This window comes from Puma concolor, chromosome B1 (genome assembly GCF_028749965.1).
Source record: "Puma concolor isolate L17-30 chromosome B1, mPumCon1.1.hap2, whole genome shotgun sequence".
Taxonomy (NCBI): domain Eukaryota; kingdom Metazoa; phylum Chordata; class Mammalia; order Carnivora; family Felidae; genus Puma; species Puma concolor.
Window position 1 is genome coordinate 56,274,162 of NC_141670.1, and position 21,647 is coordinate 56,295,808.

A 21,647-nucleotide genomic window follows, 5' to 3' on the forward strand; every position below is an offset into this window, starting at 1 on the left:
AAGTTCCTTATCTTGTCAGATAGACTTGCCAGAGAGACTGGCAGCTAGTCCATGAACCACACTTTGAGTAGCATTGGCCCAGAGCAGAGCTTTTCAATCTAGGCACTATGGACATGTAGGACTAGCTTGTCCAAACTACTTGATTGTGTGGGCTGTCCTGTATTGGATGCGTGTAGGACATCACTAGTCGCCACCGGCACCTGCCTCAGAGAGTTGTGATGATCAAAATGTTTCCTAAGATAGGCAATATTCCATTAGTGGGGGTGGGGGTGGGAGTGGGGCCAAAATCGCCCCAGTTGGGATCTACTGGCCTAGAGGATTTATTTCTTAACTTCTAAGTGATGTCTCTATTGGTACCATTCATAGCATCTGAATGCCAATCTATGGATAAAGTACAAAGTACAAGAGGGGTGCCTGGGTGGCTCAGTTGGCTAAGGATCTGACTTCAGCTTAGGTCATGAGCTCATGGTTCATGGGTTCAAGCCCCACACGAGGCTCTGTGCTGACAGCTCGGAGCCTGGAGCCTGCTTCAGATTCTGTATTCCCGTCTCTCTGCCCTTTCCCTGCTTGTGTTCTGTCTCTCTCTGTCTCTGTCTCTCTCTCAAAAATAAATAAACATTAAAAAAAAGTACACGAATTTATTTAGGACTTACTACTTCAGTTTTCCATTAAACAATTACTTTATGACATAACATAGTATACTTAGTGTGTTTAAAGTAATACACAAGGGGTGCCTGGATGGCTCAGTCGGTTGAGCGTGCAACTTCAGCTCAGGTCATGATCTCCCTGTCTGTGAGTTCAAGCCCCGTGTCAGGCTCTGTGCTGACAGCTGACAGCTGGGAGCCTGGAGCCTGTTTCAGATTCTGTGTCTCCCTCTCTCTCTGACCCCCCCCCCCCCCATTCATGCTCTGTCTCTGTCTCTGTCTCTCTCTGTCAAAAATAAACATCAAAAAAATTTTAAAAAATAAAAAATAAATAAAGTAATACACAAGGTTATAAAGAGTTCATCATATTTTTTTCTACAGAGGTATTCAAGGCCTAACACCAGAAACACAGCCTGATCTATCTCTGGAAATGGTTTTAACTGATACGAACAGGATCAGTTAGTTATCTTTACCATTATAAAAAGTAGAAAATAAATAAAGCCCTGGTATTTAAACAGAACTGTTAATTAAAAATGTCTTTTTATAATGAAATTAACTATGTACTGAAATGTTAGAAAATATGTTCCTGACCAACTGTTCTCTGAATGCAAAAGCCATATGTTTGCTTTCTTCTGGTTATTTATAAATAATAGGAGTAATAACAATAGCAATACAATAACACGACTTCCTTACATTTGGAGAGTACGTTGTACGTCTCAGAATGCATTCACAGACCTTATTTCTTACATCCTCGGGTCAGTATCTCTGTCTGTTATAACAGAATCTGCAGTCTTCGTTCTGGCCTTTCTTATTCTAACAGAAACAAGATAGAGATCACAGGAGCATAGCACACTGGTTTTTCTACACACACACACACACACACACACACACACACACACACACACTGAATGATGTCGCTTTTCTCACTACCTTCATAAAGAACAATGCCCATATAAGTTTTTCTGAATTCTGCCTGATAAAAGAGCCAGTCTAAATCATACTAGAGCCTAAAAAATAAAAAAAAAAGTTTGTTTTCAAATAGTGGGTTTACAAGGTTTTCTTTGGTTGTTGTGTTTTTGTTTTTGTTTTTTTTGTTTTTGTTATTTGTTTTGGTTAAAGTAGTTAGACACTGTGTGTAAGCTGGAAACCAGAAGGTTTTAATGGATCTTACTGACCTGTTATATAGGATTTGATTTATTTCCCCCCTCTTGTTGGGGCAAATGTCAGACTTGGAGTTGTCAGGTTTAGTAGTGGTGAAGAAAAGGAATATTCTGGAGAATCAGAAATATCAGTGGCATACCTCACTGTTCTAGGTCCTTCAAATGCAGAAAAGTTATATTTGAATCACAGACAGTTATCATGTTAAAACGCAAGATTTAGAAACTTTTGTAACATATTTTAAGATAGCATGGCCCGTACACTCACTAATTACTATCAAAAGGCCCTCCCGTTCCTTCTCACCATCTACCTTACTTCTTTCCTGATACTGAATTTCAAACAAGTAATTTAAAAAGACCTATGTATTGATTGAAGGGTTCTGTCTGTAAAGCACTGAACTATAACCAAATTAATTGACTGCGGGGCTCCACTGGCTAAGCAATTTTCAGAAAAAGTTGATTCTGTCCTAACCGGAGTTTCGCAGTTCTGTATCCTCTCCACTTCGCTCATCCTATTTTCCAATCGAACACCTTTCCTTTTATTCCTTCTTTGGTAAATTAAAACAGTTATTAGATTAGAAACAGTGGTTGAAAAGAAATTCAGAATATAGCCATTCAAAAGACCAGCATAAAATAGTGATGAGTATCTGAATCGCAAGTATTTCAGGCATTTTAAACTTTACGGAGCTGCACACTGCTTGACATTTGTTGGGGTCTTTCTCTTTAATATAGCAGAGTCTATTTGGTTCCAGAACCTTCTCACTGCCACATGGCTGGGAGCAGACTGCTTGTTGTAAGGTGGATCAGGCACCTTGATGGTGATTAACACTTCCTTTCATGGGGATTCCTCCAAGCTACCCGTGCTACCCCCTTGAGAAGCAAAAAGTCAACAGTATCCTGTGTGAGCTCTGAAGGGCTGCAGACTCCAAAACAAGATGTAACTGATGGAGAATGGGTTCTTACACAATTGGAAACAGACTCCTCAATTCCAACCTTTCTCTATTTTCTGTCTGTTTAAAAAACAAATGTCGGGAGGATGTGGAGAAACAGGAACCCTCTTGCACTGTTGGTGGGAATGCAAATTGGTGCAGCCATTCTGGAAAACAGTGTGGAGGTTCCTCAGAAAATTAAAAATAGACCTACCCTATGACCCAGCAATAGCACTGCTAGGAATTTACCCAAGGGATACAGGAGTACTGATGCACAGGGGCACTTGTACCCCAATGTTTATAGCAGCACTCTCAACAATAGCCAAATTATGGAAAAAGCCTAAATGTCCATCAACTGATGAATGGATAAAGAAATTGTGGTTTATATACACAATGGAGTACTACGTGGCAATGAGAAAGAATGAAATATGGCCCTTTGTAGCAACACGGATGGAACTGGAGAGTGTGATGCTAAGTGAAATAAGCCATACAGAGAAAGACAGATAAACCATATGTTTTCACTCTTATGTGGATCCTGAGAGACTTAACAGAAACCCATGGGGGAGGGGAAGGAAAAAAAAAAAAGAGGTTAGAGTGGGAGAGAGCCAAAGCATAAGAGACTCTTAAAAACTGAGAACAAACTGAGGGTTGATGGTGGGTGGGAGAGAGGGGAGAGTGGGTGATGGGTATTGAGGAGGGCACCTTTTGGGATGAGCACTGGGTGTTGTATGGAAACCAATTTGACAATAAATTTCATACATTGAAAAAATAAATAAATAAACAAAAACAAATGTCGGTGCAGTGCAGTGAAATATGACACAAAACAGTATTGGTGTTCAATAGGCTGGTGCTCATCTGCTTGTGTAATTAACTTTCTGCTTTTTCTTAATGAGTATCTTATAACAATCAATATAAAAAAATTCCAGGCCTTTTGGAAAATAACGCAAAATATACTTTTTTACCCACTTAAAATTTTTTTTAACATTTATCTTTATTTTTTTAACATTTATTTTTATTTATTTTTGAGAGAGGGAGGGAGAGACAGAGCGTGAGTAGGGAAGGGGCACAGAGAGAGGAGGACAGAGCACCTGAAGCAGGCTCCAGGCCCTGGTGCAGGGCTCGAACTCATGAGTCGTGAGATCATGACTTGAGTCAAAGTCAGACACTTAACCGACTGAGTCACCCAGGTTCCCCATATTTTACCCATTTTTAAAATGCAGTTTTGGATTTCAAATTCACATTTTTTTGTATGTTGACTAAAACCGCAGACATTAGCTTGTGTTATCATTTATGTCCAAGTGACACTATTTATTGAAGGAAGGAGGAAGGAAAGGAACTAATATATGTTCAGAGACGACTGTAAACAATGCATGGTCCAAATGCATTATATTGCTTATTTTTTCAAATGTTATAGTGGGCAGGCAGATTTCCTATTGTTAGCTATCCATTTTTAAGCCTCCCTCTGAAATATTAAGTCCTTCTCTACTCTCTCAGGTAGGTGTTATGATCATTATGATTCTCATTTTGTAGATAAGGCTAAAATCAGTGAAGTTCCTTGCCCAAGAGCTAATAGTTAAGTAATAAAATCTGAATCAGCAAACAGGTGTTCGTGTGTGTGTGTATGTATTCGTGCGTGTGCATGCACAGGTATCAAAATCCCTAGTTTATCTTAAACCATTCTGTCTCCCTCTATTCCTTTAATTAGACAAAATGTTATTAGCAGCTCTTAAATGCCTGACCCTGAGCTAAGTGCTGAGGGAAGCATGTGGAAGCCCTTGACCTACTGGGACTCAGAGTCTTAGTAAAGAGATCAAATTTACACAGCAGCTAGTGATGTGACAAAAGACAGCTTTTATTTTTAACCACTTGGTCTCACACGTGGCTCTAAAAGGTAGTTATCTCACCAAATATACGATTTCACTTATATCTAAATATGGAATCTAAAAAGCAAAACAAATGAACAAGGGAAACAGAGAGAGAAAATTGTAGAGACAAAGAACAAACTGATGGTTGCCAGAGGGGGCAGAGGAGGGGGATGTACTAAATAGGTGAAAGGGTTAAGAGGTATAATCTTCCAACTGTAAAATAAATAAGTCATGGGGATGTAATATACAGCATGGGGAATATAGTCGATCATATTGTTAAAACTTTGCATCATGAAGATGGTAACCAGACTTACCATGGTGATTTTGTAATGTATATAAATATTGAATCACTAGGTCTTACACCTGAAGCATAATATTATACATCAATTATATGTCAATAAAATTACCTTATAATTTAGGAATATTGTATCATGCATGTAAAGCTGTGAGAGAAAGCCAAGCAGGGCTTCTTTCTCTGAGGGGCTGAGTGAAGGGATAGTGAAAGCTCACTAACTTGATGAAAATAAAACAACTGAGACAGAAAAAGGAAGATGGCAGGAGGAAGATGAAAAATATGGGCAAAGAGTATGATTTAACAACACATGGTCTTTGTCCCTCAGTTTGTTTTCTGGAATAGCTCTCTGCATTCAGACTTGAGTCTAACTAGAAAGATCTGCAGTTTAAAAAGCCAACATTATTGCATTAGTAAAGATGAGAGACGATGACGGGTTTAACCAAGACAATGACAGTGGGGTTGGAGATTAGGGATGGATTTGAGATCCATTTAAGAGAACCATATATAGGCCTTGGTGACTGATTATAAATAACTGGTTTAGGCAGAATCCCTGGTTTTTGGCTTGAGGCCATTATGATTTGGTGAGCCTGTGGCGAGCATCTTGCTTTCCTATAAAAAGGAGATGTGATGGTTAATTTTATATGTCAACTTGGGTAGGTCACGGTGCCCAGATATGTGGTTAAATATTATTCTGGATGTTTCGGTGAGGGTGTCTTTTGGAAAAGATTAGCATTTATATTGGTGGAATATGAGGGGCACCTGGGTCAGTTGGTTGATCATCTGACTTTGGCTCAGGTCATGATCTCACGGTTTGTGAATTTGAGTCCCACATCAGGCTCTCTACTTTCAGCAGAGCCCACTTTGGATCATCTGTCACCCTCTCTCTCTGCCCCTCCCATGCTCATGCTCTGTCTCTCTCTCAATAATAAATAAATGCTAAAAAAATTTTAAATAAAAAAATGAATAAACATTAAATAAAGACAGAAAGAAACAAATAAATAGGTGGAATTTGAGTACAGCAGAATGTCCTCTGTAATGTGGGTGAGTGGGCCTCATCCAATCAGTTGAAGGCCTAAATAGAATGAAAGACTGATTTGCCCCAGCAAGAGGGAATTCTGCCAGTAGAAAACCTTCAGGCTTGAGTTGCAACATCACCTCTTTCCAGTGTCTCCAGCCTGCCACCCCCTTCCCTGTAGATTTTAAAGTCAGTCTCCATCATTGTGTGAGCCAATTCCTTAAAATGAAATTTCTCTCTCTCTCTATGTATACAACTTATTGGTTCTATTTTCCTGGAGAACTATGAATAACACAGGAGATAGAAATATTAAATTTCTTACAGAGTTGCCTAAGGGAAAAAGAGCCGTGGCTGAAATGCACATATATCATAAGTTAATAAATATTCAAATATAAATTCTTATAAAGACAAGTAAACATTATACACCACCCAAGACACAGGTGTACTGCATTCTCTAAGGATCCCAACATACCAGGCCATCAGGGAGTATAAAGTCACTTTATAGACAGAGAAATTGAGCCAGAGGTTATATGGTGTGCTCCAGGTCTGGGATTCATACTGGGATTCATACTCAGGTATGTTCACCTTTAAAATCTGTGTTCTTGACCTTCTACCTCAGTAGCTTCTCTTTAAAAGTTTTTCTGTTTACAGTTTTTCAATAAAGAATAGTTTTGGTGATGCCTATGTAATGCATACAGATTTCCAAGCACTATTCTAAAAGTTGTATACATCGCAACTCATTTAATCCATACAATGATCCTGTATTATAGGTGCAACAGACACAGAAATTATGTGAGATAAATGTTACATGGAAACTTGTGGGGTTATTTTATGAAGGCAGGATGGAGAAAAGGAACTCTTATTTCTTCAGAGACTACCAGAAGTTTGCTCTTTCCACTAAGCTTTTTTAAGAAGAAAAATGGTATTCAAGATGTATAGTTGGAAAGAATGGAAAAACAATAATCTGACATCAAAACTATTTAGCTTTTGAAAACAACTTATAATACATCTGTTCATGACTTATATTGTTATAGTTTACTGAAATATGTTTCTTCTTACTGTACAAATAATGCATATCCAACTACTGCTAAGAGTCTGCCTCATATACTAATAACACACCCACCCAAGCACTCACACATCCACCCCTACACTCCTACATAGACATGTTCATGAAAAAAATACTGACTGCTAAACTGAACGGTCACTCTTAGTCCTCAGCTTCTCTTGAAACACTCTCTTCCCTGTCTTCCAAGACATCACTCACTCTCATTTTCCTATGGCTTCCCTGATTGCTCCTGCTTCTTTACTTCCTCCTTACCAATGTGACCTCTAAACTTAGGACCGTGTTCAAAGGTTCAGTCTTGGGCTCTTTTCTTTTCTGCTCATTCTTCCACGAATACATCCAGGCTAATGGCTGTAAATACCATTTTTATGTTGATATTACATAAATCTATTGCTCAGAACCTCGTCCTTGAAGTCCAACTCCATACTTTATATTCAGCGCATCCACTTAGAAATCTAATAATCGTGCCAAAATTTGAACATTAATATGTTCTAAATAAACTTCCTTCCAAACCTGTTTCTCCTCAGGAAGTGGCAACACCACTGTTCCTGTTGTTCAGGTCAGATCCTTGGATTCACCTTTGAACCTCATCCTTTTCTTCTAGCGTACATCCAATTTTGCCTCTCTCATGTGTATTCAACCCAGAAACCAGAGGGAATCTTTTAAAAATGCAAGCCTACTGAGTCAGTGCCATGACTTAGCTTGGGATCTTTAAAGAGCCCCTGATCTCATCGAGAGTAAAAGGAAGATTCTTTCCCAAGTGCTCCGGGGCTCTAAAGGATCTGAACATCTTTCTCCTCATTCATTCGGCTCCAGCCACAGTGGTCTCCATGCTGTTTATGGAACCTATTGGAAAACTCTCACCCAAGGCATTTGTGCATGTTGTTCCATCTGCCTACAAGGCTTTCTCATAGACAGGGCTCACCCTCTCACAATCATACAACTGTTAGGTCATCTAAACATTTTTTTCTGATTAACCATTTTAAAATTCAATTACGTTCTTTCTACCACATATGGTATGCCCTATTTTTCTTTTCTGACTTATTCTGCCCTACAGCACTTACTGAAATTTGACATACTTATATTTTACATGTTTGTTTATTAATGAAGTTTCTTTTTCTATAGCTTGCAAGCTCAATGAGGGCAGATGGTTCAATCTGCTCTCTCCTTCCCCACCCCTATGTATCCTCTGTACCTATGAGTTGCCTGGCATATGATGGGAGCTTATTAAGCACTTGTTGAATATTCAATGATTGCTGAGTAAATATTTAACATAATCAAGATTGTACTATAAACATTGATTTTTGTCTTGCTTTTTCTTGCAGTATTAGTATGAGGAAATTAGATATTTCCTCATATCAATAAATAGATTTTGGGAAAACTTAATTTCACTTTATAAAAATTGTCGATTGAATAACTTTAATCAATTAGTATAAATCAGATGGGTCCAATACTAATCCCACATTCCAAATTGAAAGCATTCTTTCCCTAGAAGCGAATTACAAAAGGAAATTTAAATAAATACCCAACAAGTTTGACTCAGATTTTACAAGTCTAGAACCAAAGCAGAAGGGGAGAGTTGGATAATTTTAATTTATCAAGTTAAAATAGCTCAAAGTTTCTATATCCAGTCTAGAGGTGTTGTATTTTATTTTATTTTATTTTATTTTATTTTATTTTATTTTATTTTATTTTATTTTTCATGTTTATGTATTCTGAGAGAGAGAGAGACAGCATGAGCAGGGGAAGGGCAGAGACAGAGGGAAAGAGAGAGAGAATCCCAAGCAGTTTCTGCACTGTCAGCACCGAACCCAATGCGGGGCTAGATCTTACAAATTGAGAGATGATTTGACATGAAATAAAGAGTGGGATGCTCAACCTCCTGAGCCACCCAGGCGCCCCTGTATTCTTATTTTTTGAGTGTCAAAATACCATTTCCCTGTAATGTATTTTAATTTCTTCTTTTCTCGTACATGTGGTGGTTTGCAACTTTGTGCTATTACAAATAAAACTAGTGAAAATCCTTATACTTATTTTTTTTTTAACACATCTCTGATTCCCTCATGATAAAAGGACAGATGCAAATCAAAATATATGAACATTTTTGAGACATTTGGGACAATCTTGTTACATTTTGCCAAATTGCTTTCCAAAAACATTATTCTAATTTTCACTCCCCAGCAGAGAATTAGAGTGCTCCTTTCTCTCACACCCTGCCAACAATAGGAATCATCTTAGAAAAGCAATTATCACCAAATTTATGAGTTATAATGATGTATCTATTAAAGTAATTTACACTCTTTAATTGTAAGTGAAGTTTATGCTTTTCATATGTTTATTAGTCATTTGAAATTTTCTTTTGTGAATCACCAGCTTTTCCATTACTTCTTAGTCTTTGTCATTGTTTATTAAAATATGAAAGTTTCTTTCATAACAAGTATATTAGTGCTCTGCTGGTCACACAGGTGTAACCATTTCTTTTCTGGTCAATATCACTTACCTTTTTTTTTTTTTTTTTTTTTTTTTGTCTTAAGTTATATAGATCAAATCTACCAATCTGTTCCTTCATGATTGATGATTTTCTTGTTTTTTTTTTCTAATTATTATTGTCTTGTTCATTTTTTTTAACATTTAGTTCCATAGTTTGTCCTAATTTTATTTTGTCATTGTACAAGGGCATTGTATAAAATCATCACTGTCTCTAGGCTTTCTTAAAAAACTGCTTGGGACTCTCCTCTGTGGAGGGAATACCTTTCCCTACTCTGGAGGCGGGGCAGCCATGGGCAGGGGCAGGGGCAGGGGGCTGCAGACAGCACAGGCATTTCAGAGAATAAACACATCAAAAACAAAGTTCACCTGCCTGGAATCTCTGAACTGTATGTTTTAGTCTGAGGAGTGTGGCTTCAGTTCTTTCTCCTACAGGCCCCTTTGCTGTGAGTTTCTTAAAGGAAGATCATGGGAAATCAGGCTAGTGAGAATAAAGATGGGTTTCTGAAAGCAGCTTTCTGCTAGATGTGCAATAGACATTTTTAGCCAGCTAAATGGCATTGTGTCATGTCTTTTTGACTCACTTCCATTGCTCTTTGTCACCTTTCCCTTTGCAGCATTGGTTGTGTCCCCAAGCACTTGCATCCACTCTTGCCGGATCAGGAGAGTCAGAATCTCTGAGCCCTGGCAGGTCTGAGGCTGCGAAGTCTCAGTACAGGTGGGAAGAGGTGCCAAGAAGGTGGGAAGGAGAAAAAATTGCAGGTGATCATCACCTCTTTTGACTGGGACATGTATGCAGTCATGAAAACACCCAGCGTGAAACATAAAAGGAAGGAGTAATGGACATAAATAATAGAAACCAATAGTCGAAGATAGAAAACATTGTATTCAACAGAATGCCATTCAGAAGAGCTGTGTATTTTTTCCGCGGAAGAAACACCTTAAAAACCCACTTAGAGTGGAAGACAAGATCCCTAAGGTATATTTATTAACAAAAGATGGTCCCTAAATTTCTCTGCAGAATAAAGAGCTGAAGAATTTTGAGAGTATTGGCCTTGAAGAAAGAAAAGTTAGATGGAGGCTTTCCAGAGGAATGTTACCTGCTTTGTGTTGTTCAGCAGAAGCTATAAAATTATGATATGCTCAGAGTTGGATGTTTGGAAACCAGTGAAGGATTTTTGACCAAAAGTTTAAAGGAAGCTTAAAGGTTGAGTAAGGAAATCAACAAAAGTGGAAAAAAAAATAATGGCTAAAATCACATAAGGCTTATTATGTAGTGGGCACTGTTCCAGGTCCTTTACATAAATTAACTAATTTATTCTCCAAATCCCCCTATAAGTGGGCATTATCACTCTTCCCATTTTGTAGATAAGCAACTTCAGGCAGAGTCAGGTTAAGTCATTTGCCAGGTTATTCAGCTGATAAATGGTAGAACCAGAAACAGAACCCACAACATTTGTTTTCAGAACTGCTTATTTAATTTAAAATAACATACGTCTGTGGGAAAAAAAGGAAGTTAGTCAAGGTTTACCAAACAACACAATAATTTTTTTAATTGACCTGACCATCTTTGAATTTTATTTTGAAAATTTCTATTGTCTCATTGTGGAGCCATATGAAAAACAATTCTATGTTCTTGAAAAAAATATATTCATAATAGATGTGACCAAAAGAGCAGCGTGATAATTTTTAAGTTTGATTATCATCTTCTTCCTTAGTGACCTTATGTCATCAAAGACCACCTGTAAGCTCGTGGCACCCCTATCTCCAGCTCCTGAACCCCAGACTCATATATTTTACTTAACATCTGCATCTGGAAATTTAATAGACATTTCAGGCTCTGTATGTCAAAACTAAATTTCCATCTTCCCCGGTAAAACTGCTCCATGCCAAGACTTCTCCAGTTTGGCTGATGGGACAGCAGTCTTCCAGCAGTTCAGGTCCCAAACCTTGCAGTCATCCCTGGCTCTTTTTCCTCATAACCCACATCCTACCTATCAGAAAATCCTATTGTTCTATCTGTGTTGTAGGCACAAAATGGCCCTCAATGATTCCTTTCTTCTGGTATTCATGACATGGTATAATCTCTTCCATTTGAGTGTGGACTGGAATTATTGACATGTTACTAATGAATCAAATATGAAGAAGTGATGGGATATTGCTTCTGAGGTTAGGTTACAAAAAGATTGTGGTTTCCATCTTTGGTGTCTTCTCATGTTCTCTTTTGGGCCATGGACTCTGGTGAAAGCCAGCTGCCATGTTGTGAAGCAGCTAGGATAGAGTTAATGTAACATCAATGTACAGAGAAGCAACACCTAGAAATGATCTCTCAACTATTTTGTGAATGTACCAACATTTTATACATCTGATGCTATTCCTTTTACTGCAGCTGATCCAGATTACCAAGAGAAGTATCAAGAGTTACTTGAAAGAGAGGACTTTTTTCCAGATTATGAAGAAAATGGTATAGACCAATCGGCAGCTGGTGATCCATATTTGGATGATGGTGATGATGAAATGGACCCAGAGACAGAAGAAGCTTATAACAATTTGGTTTGGACTCAGAGCATAAGTGAAAGCGATAAAGCCAAATTTCAGCATATCAGTTTTATAAAGCAATTTGGGTTATGGTGATTTGGCAGAACATAGAAAATGAAGAAAATGTGTCACACTTAGACCAAATTAAGGATGTTGAGTTATGTTACTGATGTATGCAACTTTAATGTTGCATAACACTATCTGCCCAAAGAAACTTTATTCTCTATAGCTTAAACTTAAAATGTATATATGTATACACATATGTTTATATTTATTATGTACAGTTAATTCCTCTCTTTTGGTTACAGTACAATTGGTTTTGAAATAAATCAAATAAAAAAAAAAGGAACAGCATGAGAATGAACTTGGAAGGGGATCTTTAGAGGCTTATTAACAGCCATGGGTATGAGCTCAGAAATTGGTCTGGAGATGTCCACAGCTCTTCCCCAAACCTTGATGCTGGCATCCTTGTGGGAGATCCTGGGCCAGAACCACCAGGCTAAGCTGCTTCAAGATTTCTGGTCCTCAGAAACTATGAGCTAATAAATATTAGCTGTTTCCAGCCCCTAAGATTTTAGGAAATTTGCCAACACAGCAATAGATATTAATACAACCTTCAAAATATATCCAGAATCAGACTGCTTCTTATCGTTTCCGTAAATACCAACCAGCTTCACTATCTCTTGCCTAGATTATTGCAACAGACTTTATTAAAGGGCTTACTGCTTATTTTCACTCTATTATCTGCATTGTGAGGGTTAAACATCTCTATTCAGAACCCTGCAATGATTCACCTTTTCAATCAGAGTAAAAGTATCATGAAATCTCCCATGATCTGGGCCCCAATGACATCTCCTGCCTCACCTGTAATTCCTCTTCCTCTTGGCTCACTCTGCTTGAGCTACTCTGACCTATTTACTTTCCTGAGCGCACATCAGACATGTTCTGATCTTTGGGCCTTTGCATGGGCAGATTCTTCTTTTAGGAATGCTCTTCACAAACTATCCCTTCTTATCTCTTTCAAACTTTTGCTCCTTCTTACCTATCAATGAGGCCTATTGTATTTAAAATTAAAGCCACTGTCAACCTCCATACCTACTTTCTCCCTTCTAATTTTTAAAAAACGTTTATTTATCTATTTTGAGAGAGAAGGAGAGAGAGAGCACAGGAGGGACAATGAGAGAGGGAGAGAAAGAATCCCAAGCAGTGCAGAGCCTGATGCAGGGCTCGAACTCACTGTGAGACCATGACCTGAGCCAAAACCAACAGTCAGACACTCAACCGACTGAGCCACCCAGTCACCCTAGTCTTTTCTAATTTTTTAAGCACTAATAACCTATTATCTGATACTATATAATGTATTTATCATGATTATCATTTATGATAATAATTCTACCCTATTCCCATAGTAGAATGTAAGCTCTATTAGGACAGGGAGTTTAGTTTTGTTCACTGATGTATCTCCAAGGTATAGAACAGTGTCTAGCACATTGTAGACCCTTAATGAATATTTGTTGACTACATGAATCAACGTACCTGTCATTAGAAGATAATTTATATGCCTTTATTTTGATTGGAATGTAAGGTACTAATATCAAATGCTACCTTGGTCTCATTTCCATTATAATGATTAACTAGGATCTCTGAGTGATTTTCTGGCTCAACAGCAGCCAAAACTCAGATGGCTCCCCCCTGTATGAATCACAAATGGCTCTAAAAATGGAAGGAACTCCAGGAACCAGTCCTTAAAGAAACAAACCATGAAATGTAAAAACATGATGTAGGCCTGGAATGGCTGTGAGTCTGGGTGGGGACAGCCTAGAATATAGGCCACAGATGTGGTGAGTCAGATCCTGGACAGTGGGGAGAAAAATGCAGAAGCCTGTAGCAGGGAGCTATCCAGCAGCTTCCTACTGTGGGCTGGTGGAATTACTCAGAGATAGGAGTCTTACAGTTGCATTTCAGAGACACCGAAACTTGGAATAGCAATGAGATAGGAACTGAATCTGGGGCTTCCCTCTCTGACTCCAAATGATCCCCAGTATCAGAAGCAGTCATGGGGCACCTGGTTGGCTTAGTCGGTTAAGCATCAACTTTGACTCAGGGCGTAGTCTCATGGTTTGTGAGTTCGAACCCCACATGGGGCTCTCTTGCTGTCAGCATGGGACCTGCTGCGGATCTCTCTCTACCCCTCCCCTACTAGTGCAAGCATTCAATTAAAAAAAGAAGTGGTCTGGAACTGGACTGCTTTCTGGCTACATTAGAAATAGGATGAGATTCTCTTTGAAGGAAAGCTTCCTCCAATTTAGTCCACTGGACTCCCAGAAGTTAAGCAATAAACTCACAACATAGATAACCATATATTAAATGCCTTTATACCCTGAAGATTTGCAGATATTGAAATGTTTAGGTAGTGAATGCTAAGTAGCTCTGCATTAAATACTTAAGGAAATAAAGAATACACTTAAAAAGATGAATATACAATAAGAAACTTTCAGGAATGCAAAGACAGAATTTACTTTTTAAAAAGTAAAATATTTAGAAGTGAAAAATAGTTGCTGACAGCAAAAATGTAATATACAAGTAAAATAGTATGATAGACACTGTTGAAAGGCAATTAGTGAACAGGAAGATGTATCTGAAGTATTTATTTATAATGCTGCAATGAGAGGTTAGAGGATGGAAATCATTACAGAAAAATCAAAAGACATGGGGGATAAAATCAGAAAGTATAACCTATATCTACTTTGAAGTCCAAAGGATAATAATTGGGGAAAAGGAGAGGAAACATACTTTAAAAGGTGATGGCTATGATATTCCAAGAAAATTGTGTATCCACGCTTCTGGGGAGCATGTTGCATTTCAAGGAGAGTAAATAAAAAGAAATCCATGCCTTAAAAATACAGTAGTGAAAGTGCAGAATACCAAAGCCAAAAGGATTTAAAAATATCCAGAGAGAAATAACAAATCACAAGCAAAAATAAAAACAAAAGACAATTAGGATGAAAAGACCTTTTTTTTTGTATTATTTGAGGGAGAAAGAGAGAGAGTGTGAGTGAGAGAGAGGGGCAAAGGGAAAGAGAGAGAGAGAGAGGGAGAGAGTATCTTAAACAGGTTCCATACTCAGTGTGTAGCCCTACGTGGGGCTCAATCCCATGACCCCAGAATCAAGATCTGGGGTCACATCACAAGTTGGACACCCAACAGCTGAGCCACCCAGGCACCCTGAAAGGATCTTCTCAACAGCAACCCTAGAACCCTGAAAATGGTATTCTAAATGTATCAAAAAAAAGTTCTAAAAATATCGGCCGAAAATAAATGTCAGACTACAGTTTGAGTGTAGCAAAACAATCTTTCAAGGATGAAGATTAAGACATCCTATGGAACAAAAACTAAGGAAGAAAAAAACTCTGATGGAATATGTCATCTAGAGACCTGCTCTAAAAAACATACTTTATAAAGTAAAAAATGATCTCAGGAAGATGGTTTGTTATACATGGAGATACGCTAAACAAATGACACAATATGGCAAACATAAAATCTAAGTCCAAACAAAAAAAGTCTCCATGAAATAGTGAATAGTAGAAACTAAGCAAAATATAGAATCAAAATATTGGGCGTTAACAGTATATAAGTTACAGTGATTAAAACTAAAGCTGTCTTGGGGCACCTGGGTGGCTTATTCTGTTGAGTGTCTGACTCTTGATTTTGGCTCAAGTCATGATCTCAGGGTTGTGAGATAGAGCTCCATGTCAGGCTCTGCGCTGATAGGGTGAAGCCTGCTTGAGATTCTCTCTCTCTACCCTTCCCCCTCCCCAGTTCACTCTCTCTCCCAAAATAAAGAAACATTAAAAAAAATCTAAAGCTGTCTTGAGGTCTTGTTTTCCTTGAGGGGTCAAAATTGTTCAATATAGATTTATTCACTTATTTATTCACAATGTTGCTATTTCATGGATAACCACTAAAGGAACAAAACTGAAATGTGTGAATTCAAAACAACAGGGAGAGGGGCGCCTGGGTGGCGCAGTCGGTTAAGCGTCCGACTTCAGCCAGGTCACGATCTCGCAGTCCGTGAGTTCGAGCCCCGCGTCAGGCTCTGGGCTGATGGCTCGGAGCCTGGAGCCTGTTTCCGATTCTGTGTCTCCCTCTCTCTCTGCCCCTCCCCCGTTCATGCTCTGTCTCTCTCTGTCCCAAAAATAAATAAAAAAACGTTGAAAAAAACAAAACAACAGGGAGAAAGAATGGAAAAAAAAAATACAATAAAACAACTTTAAAAGCTTCACAAAGTGAAAATAAGAAACAGACCAAGTAGGAAAACAAGGTAAAATCCAAGGAACAAGTTTAAATGTATCAATAATCACAAAAAGCACAAACGGACTCAACTTGCTATTTATAGTATAGAAATGGTCAGATAAGATCAAAACTTGGCCAGATGCTGCTTATGGGAGGTAGAGCTGAAACATAAGCATAGAACAATTGAAAATGAAAAGCAGAAAAAGATAGATCAGTCAAATATACACATACACACTGAAAAAAGTTCTGGTGTCTTCATATTAGTCTTAGTTAAAGGCTAAAAAAAAGGCATTTGCTGCCTGATGATAAAAGTTTCAACTTGCCATGAAAATACAAAAACTGTAAATGTGTTTAATGGAATAGCCTCAAAATATACAGAGACATTTTTTTTTTTATTTTAAAAAAAAATTTTTTTTTTTTCAACCTTTATTTTATTTTTGGGACAGAGAGAGACAGAGCATGAACAGGGGAGGGGCAGAGAGAGAGAGGGAGACACAGAATCGGAAACAGGGTCCAGGCTCTGAGCCATCAGCCCAGAGCCCGACGCGGGGCTCGAACTCACGGACCGCGAGATCGTGACCTGGCTGAAGTCGGACGCTTAACCGACTGCGCCACCCAGGCGCCCCTACAGAGACATTTTTGATAAAGGCTAAAGGAGAGATTTTCAACAACGATCATAGAGGAATATTTCAATACATTCCTATCAGCTACTGAGAAATAAAGCAGAGAAAAAGATCAGCAAGCACATGGAAGTTTGAGCAGCACAGACGTCGAGTTTCATCTAATGCACGTATATAGAACTTTTTTTGTATTACTTGATTTTTTTTTTAGAGTTTTTTGGTCAAATAGAAAATCCACATCTTCCTAATTAAAAAACATGGTCTTATACTAGTCCATAAATCAAAGTTTAACAAAATTGAAAGGATAGTTTTATATACACCATATTCTCTTATCTCGGATCAATTAAGGTAAAAGTTATTATTATAAATCAATCAACAAATCTTCATATATTCAGAAATGAAAAAAAAGCATTTTAGAATAAGTCATAGGCCAAAGAAGAAATCATAATGTAAATTTTAAAAACACTTAGAACTAAATAAAATGAAAATATTACATATAAAAATTTGTGGTATCAGCAAAAGGGGAGCTTCAGTGAAAACTTATTGTTTTAGATGATTATATTAGAAAAGGACAAATGCTGAAAGTCATTGAGATAAATGTCCAACTTTAGGTTCTCAAAAGAAATAGAAATAAACCTAAAGAAAAGACATAGATAATGGTAGATAAATAATAATGAAAAAAAATTAGACTAGATCAACAATGTGAGAAGTTGGTTTCTAAATGATTAAGAAAATATATAAATCTTAGATGAGATTGATACGATGAGAGAAACAGAGACAGAGGCAGAGAGAGAGAGAAAGACACAGATATCCACTGTTATGAAGTGGACAAATTCTTAGAGAATAACTTTCCAAACCTGGCTTCAGAAGCAATAGAGCCCTAATAGTCTAGTAACTATTTAAAAACATCTCCTGCAAATGAAACATATATCCAAGGTGATTTTAAGAGTGATCAAATCAAATCATCAGAATTTCACAATTCACCATTTGCAATTCATTGTAAAAGACTGATTTAATCTTGCTATCAAAACCAGACAAAGAGATGAGATTTAAAGATATTACAGGGTTGTCTAGGTGGCTTACTTGGTTAAGTGACTGACTCTTGATTTTGGCTCAGGTCATGATCTCATGGTCATGTGATTGAGCCCCACTTGGGGCTCTGCACTGACTTACAGAGACTGCTTGGGATTCTCTCTCTCCCTCTCTCACTGTCCTTCCCTTGCTCTACTTTCTCTCTCAGAATAAATCAATAAGAAAAAAAGAAATTTAAAAATATTGCAAATCTTTTAATTATTAAAATATACAAGTGTCCTATGCAGAACATTTACAATAAAAATCTAAAAGCCTATAAAAAGATAATAAATCTTGACCAATTTGAATTTGTTCCAAGAATCTAAGTACGAATTAATTTGGCAAATTCTACCGTTTTCAATCACCACATTGATTAAAAGACTAAAATCATATGATTATCTCAATCGATGTAAAAAAAAGCATGCAATTAAATTCAACATTCAATCATGATAAAAAATAAGCTTGTGATATAAACCAATTTTCTTAATCTGGTGACGTTTGCAAACATTATTCTAAATGGAAAATTATAAGAAGCATTCTTTTTAAAATTCAGACAAGACAAAGATATCTTTCACTGCTTTATTGTTTTTAGCATTGTTTTATAGCCTCATCAGTGTAATTAAACATAAATAAATTAAAACATAAGAATTTGAAATGAGAAAATACTGTCATTCTTTGAAAATGATTTGGTTGTATTCATAAAACAACCAAGACTATACAGGCAAATAATTAGAACTAATAGAAGAATTTAGAAAGATAGTTGACTACATAAAAGTCAATTGCATGTCTGTATACAAGTAAACACTTAGGGAAAAAAACATTTAAGGAAAAAGACACCATTTATAATGGCAACACAAACTATATATGTCTTAGGAATAAATCTAACATATTTGTAGGAGACTCTACAGAGAAAAGTACAGTTACAATACAAGCATATTTTAAGTGACTTAGTAAATGGAGAGGTAGAACAAAACAGGATGAGATGGGATGAGAATAGATGAGAGGATGTTTTTGAGTTAGAAAATTAAACAATCGCATAAATGAGTCTCCTGACAATGATATATAGGGACACCTGGGTGGCTCAATTGGTGAGCCTGGAGCCTGCATGGAATTCTGTGTCTCCCTCTCTCTCTGCCCCTTCCCTGCTTGTGTTCTCTCCCCGTCTCTCTCAGAAAGAAAGAAAGAAAGAAAGAAAGAAAGAAAGAAAGAAAGAAAGAGAGAGAGAAAGAAAGAAAGAGCATTTAAAAATGACATATGGATTCAGTACAATTCCAACAAAAGTTCAAATAGTTTTTGTGTGTGCGTGTGTATATTAAATCTGACATACTGATTCTAATATTGATATGAAAGAGCCGAAGACCTAGAATAGCTAAGACAAATTCATACTTTGTGATTTAAGGAAGTAGTGGGGGAGATCTGAATTGGGAGGATTTTCTAACGGCTTTGGAACCACATTTATCATATTGTACCCAGAAGTAGTAGTAAATAAGTTGTTTTAAATATTCAAAATGTATCTGTTCAGTTTGCATTTTTTCTGTATGCTATTAAAGATAAAAATTTTTATTTTTTTTGAAAAATTTTTTACCTCAGGTTAATCGTATGATATTAAATCATAATTGTTCATTCATACACACTGTTATCATTGGTCTATGCATGGTCTCTTATTTATTTCTTCTTTATTTACACATTAAAAAATGAGTAACTGTGAGCTCATCGCCCAGTCTAAGAATTAAAACCTTAATTTAACATACAAAAATCAAACTAGAAATGCAGTAAAGTATATTCTTTCTAGTAAATATCTGTCATTATTGCTGGCTTGTCTTTGTCCTCTCTTCCAGAAAAGAGATGTAGAAATAGTTTTCCTTTCTGGAATCTTCATTCCTTGAGGTCCTAATCAGATTGTCAACTCAGATTGCCACCAATCCTGTCATTTCTGAGTTTGGAAGTTTGACTCAAGCCCAGCCAGTAAACTTTTCTTTCAAGGAATTTAAACTTGGAAAGAATCATCTAAGGTCAGAAGGCCATCTTGATGGCAGGACTCAATACTGCCCACTATTTCCTGATCATGAGAGTTTCAGTCTTGGTTCCTACCTTCTTCCTAAGGTTTTGTGAGAAACTCAATAGCTTCTAAGAAGTCAAGTTCTTTGCTTTCAGTCATCCTGAATCAATTTCAGTTGCTTGCTTGTCTGCTACCAAGAATTATAGCAACTACTCTTTGTATTGGATTTAATTGTCTACATAACTAATGACCCAGCTTCATAGATATGTGAATATCTGAGGGCTAAGTCTAGGCTCATCAAGCTTAGCTACAGTTCTATGACACAATACCCCACCAAGGAAATCTCCACACTATTGAAAAGTCCATTCATCTAACGTGAATCAACAAACACATCTTCAATCATCTTTTATCAATAAAATAAGGTGAAAGATGTAAGAAAAAGGCCCCTGTGCTATCTCTAAAAGAAAATAAAATCTACTTACATCAACCACAGTGCTATATTCCTATTTCTTGGGTAAAGATTTTGAGACATGTTCCATGAGGCCTCTGGCTCCTTGAGCCCCATATGTAACAGTTTTTTTGTTTTTTGTTGTTTTTTCCCTTCTTACAGGAAACAGATGGGATTAACAGACTGGTACATTGTCTGGGCAAATGAAGTATGGTTTCCCTCTTTCCATAGATAGACTGCTGTCTGAAGCAAGGGAGACCATATAGTAATCTCAAAATTATATTTTAAAAACTCTCTGTTTAGAAATCATTCTTCTTCTCTTTGTATGCCTTTGTAAAGCAATCTGGAGAAACCTGCTCTTTTTTAACAGGGAACAAGGAAGCATGACTAGATGTCATCACTGCTAGCAGTTTTTGCAGGGAACAAAGTAATAGGTAATGGAGAAATTAGAATACTTCCTTGCCTGATCCTTTGGGAAAGGTCAACTTGTTGTGTCTTAGAGATTTGCCTGTGGAAAGTAGACTGACCATGTATCTACCCGAATCACTGGTAAAGCACGCTTGCTCTGGAATATTAGGCTACCTGGACAACTGAGGAATCCTACCTTCAGGAGAAAACTACCAACAGTGCATTCAGCACACGTTCAGTGAATATAAATGATAGCAATTCCTTCCTAATTATATCCATTCAAATTAGTATCTTTGGTCATTAGCCACTCAACCAGTTATAAATCCTCTTTATGTTATCAATATCCTTCAACATTCCTTCATGTTGTTTTTAGGAATATAGATGATCCCTGGGGCACCTGGATGGCTCAGTCAGTTAAGTGCCTGATTTCGGCTCAGGTCATGATCTCATGGCTTGTAGATTTGAGCCCTGCCTGGGGCTCTGCACTTGCAGCTCAGAGCCTGGAGACTCAGATTCTCTCTCTCTCTCCTCCTCCTCCTCCTCCTCCTCCTCCCATGCTCATGCTCTCTCTCTCTCAAAAATAAGTAGACATTGGGGCGCCTGGGTGGCTCAGTCGGTTGAGCGGCGGACTTCGGCTCAGGTCATGATCTCGCGGTCCGTGAGTTCGAGAGTCGCGTTGGGCTCTGTGCTGACAGCTCAGAACCTGGAGCCTGCTTCAGATTCTGTGTCTCCCTCTCTCTGACCCTCCCCTGTTCATGCTCTGTCTCTCTCTGTCTCAAAAAAATAAATAAACGTTAAAAAAAAATAAGTAGACA

The 21,647-nt window shown here is 37.5% G+C and overlaps 1 protein-coding gene and 1 long non-coding RNA gene across 2 annotated transcripts in view; one reads left to right on the top strand and one right to left on the bottom strand.

Annotated features, from left to right (window-relative positions):
- Positions 1 to 12,658, top strand: part of LOC147581654 (uncharacterized) — a 124,220-nt gene extending 111,562 nt beyond the window's left edge. Inside the window, exon 6 of the long non-coding RNA XR_015250127.1 lies at positions 11,845 to 12,658. This is a non-coding gene — a long non-coding RNA (uncharacterized LOC147581654). The remainder of the gene's footprint in view (positions 1 to 11,844) is intronic.
- The window catches only part of GALNTL6 (polypeptide N-acetylgalactosaminyltransferase like 6), a 1,218,779-nt gene that overhangs the window by 320,652 nt on the left and 876,480 nt on the right, over positions 1 to 21,647 (bottom strand). The gene's annotated exons all lie outside the window — the stretch shown is intronic.